Here is a 2618-nt window from a genome sequence, read left to right as displayed (position 1 = left end):
CCATTCCATAAATCTCTAAAGAAACCAACAAGCTTCCTTCTAACATACCCTTGATACCTAGACACCCTATACCACACAAAAAAAAAGAAGTTTTCCCTCCAAATGTAGAAGCATCCCTCGAACTTTCCCCTTTCGCGCTCCTCCTCCTTTCTCTCTCAAAAAAAATAACCCTTTTCCGCTACCTGTTCTAGCGCGTTATCCAATCATCGATCAACCGCGACAAAGGATCGTCTGTCTGATGACAAGAGCAGGAGCGTGGTGACTTCCGGTCGGAAGTGGCGTTCCTCCATCATCCGTGACAACGCGTGTACCGAGCGAGCCAGTTGTCGGCCTCGTATCGGCGCGAGTCACCGCGCGGCGACGATGCTACACTCTTTTCAGCCGACCACGTTCATCATCCCCGCGGCTACGCCGTAAGGTGGCAACGTTGCTCTCGCGCGAGAGAGGTTCGTAGTCAGGCGCAAAGGGGCAATGCTACCGCTCGCGCCAACAATACAACGCTGGTAGGGGAACGTGTATGTATAGAGCGGACTCTAGAAGCGTGTTCGAGTTTCTGGTGGGAGTGAGTCGTCTAGCACGAGCAGAGAGGTTCGGGGAGATGTGGTGGGGGCAAGTCAACAGCCGATGGTGGGGATGGAATACCGGGTAGCGCGAGAGGGAAGCCGATAGCGAGAGCAGGAGAGAGTTAGATGGTGGAGAGGGAGCGAGAGGCCGCCGAAAGCGCATAGCGGCCCATAATTCGGTGCGCCGCCCCGCAATCAGGTTCGTGCTCGATGTTTCTAACCGCCTCGCTCGTCGCAACCGGGAGAGAGAGACGGTAGTGCACGTTTTTACGTTTGTTCGTCAGCTACGTTTGACTAAGTACAGTCCGGGATAGAACGGAGCACGTCTCGCGCGCTCTATTTTTCTATATTTTTTTGTTCTCTTTTCTCGGTTTACCCGTTCTTTTCCACGGCGGATCGTAATCTCGTCGCTCGCGCGTCCCTCTTGTTTATTTGTCCGATAGATACGCGGCTGACAGAGACGCTATTCTCTCGGGAATCTTTAGTTTATACATATTTCGTATCGTCGTGTGGAAAAGCCGGAAAGGCTTGTCGAAGGCTACGTTTGTCTATCCGGGGGATACGAAGGACTAACGAGTGTGAGGGAAAGCCTGTTAAACACACACGGAAAGGAAGAAGAAGGAACGCAGTGGCTCGCCGGTGTAGACTCGCAACAGAGAAGAGCGCGCGTCTCGCTGCCAGTCAACCAGTCGGCCATTCAGTCAGTCAGTCGATCATTCAGTCAGTGCCGGTTCTACACTCCGAACGTTTTCTTCTCTCTGTCTGTTTATATTCAGTCCCGAGTTCCTCAATGGTGGCTGTCTCGATGTGTTTTGCTGGCAACCAACGATAATCCTTTGTCTGTAAGTGAAACGAGAAACGGGAACACGAAGAGAACCGATCGAAAACTTGGATCCTATTGGTGGTGTTGTACGATTTTTGTGTTCCATCGTTGAAGACACAAATACGCACGAAGTACACGATATCCCTGGCCAAAAGCTCGGAAGGAAAATGTGCCGCCAACGGACACGGCCAGTGAATTGATAAATTTCATACGTGATGATTTTCTTACGTTAGCAATTCGTTGATTGTTGGTGATGATTGTGCTGGTTCGCTATGTACACGCCTTCACGTCGTGAGCGTCGTCGTTAAAAAAAAGGAGGAAGGAGGAGGGAGCCTTTTCCGCCGATTCAAACGTCCATCCTTAAACATCTCTCGTCGTGTCTTTCTTCCCTTGGTCCACGTATAGTCACGTAAATATATAAAACAGATAAAGAAAAGAGAGAAACGAAAATGGAACACATGCATGCTCTAAAATCGCGTCTCGAGCGCACGTGCACACACGTGCACGAAGAATATGAGCGTGTTATGGCCGCGACGCGCTACACCGCTCTGATTATTAACGAGTTATTACCGCGATACTAATTAAGTTTAATCGCAAGGCCGCCGTTCGTTAAAGTTAATTGCACGATCGACCACGGCCCACGTCGTTAACTACGCCGTCACTGCTCTCGCTGCGTAGTCATGCCTTTATAGAAATTACGTGGACTCGACTTCGTGAGTAGGACGCGCGAAAATCCTTGCTTGTAGTCGCCATTTTTTTTTTTTCCCTTCTTCTCTCCGCGCGATACACCTTCGAGATTCGTGTTTAAAATTACATCGAAGAATTCTTCCGCGATATTGGATCCGTGGTCGCAGTATAATCGTGTTGCAGAGTTGCGTGAATTGCAATTGCACCAGTTTGTGTCACGAGGCTCGTGTTTCTCGCGGTTTCGAGTCCACACAGTAGCCGTGTATCATTTTATCATCGTCCGTTTATATACGTACGATCTGTAAGTAACGCGTTTTTGCTCTGATCCATAGTTGATGAGTTTAATTCTCTAGTCTTTTTTCATCTGTGTCTCCAGCGGAACGATCGTATCGTAATCGTTCTCGCTCGAATGACTCGTCCGTTAATTTGTTTGCCGCCTTGCCTACCGTTTCTTAGCCGCGTTACGTCGCCAATCGTTTCTCCAAATCCCNTTTCCACTCGTTCTGATTAGACTTTATTATTCCAGCTCTTAAAAGTACGTTCCT

The 2618-nt window shown here is 49.2% G+C and overlaps 1 protein-coding gene across 5 annotated transcripts in view; it reads left to right on the top strand.

The window, feature by feature from the left end:
* Positions 1-545: 545 nt before the first annotated feature.
* LOC102680785 (protein abrupt-like) overlaps positions 546-2618 on the top strand; it is a 57543-nt gene continuing 55470 nt past the window's right edge. For 2 of the 5 annotated variants that reach the window (XR_004151858.1, XM_031515215.1), the window contains exon 1: positions 546-1795. The gene's annotated coding sequence lies outside the window, so the exon portion shown is untranslated. The remainder of the gene's footprint in view (positions 1796-2618) is intronic. The other 3 variants (XM_006609596.2, XM_031515216.1, XM_031515217.1) reach the window with 3 other exon arrangements.

The sequence above is a fragment of the Apis dorsata genome, unplaced genomic scaffold (genome assembly GCF_000469605.1).
Source record: "Apis dorsata unplaced genomic scaffold, Apis dorsata 1.3 scaffold_58, whole genome shotgun sequence".
NCBI lineage: Eukaryota > Metazoa > Arthropoda > Insecta > Hymenoptera > Apidae > Apis > Apis dorsata.
This window is presented reverse-complemented; position numbering and strand designations above follow the sequence as displayed.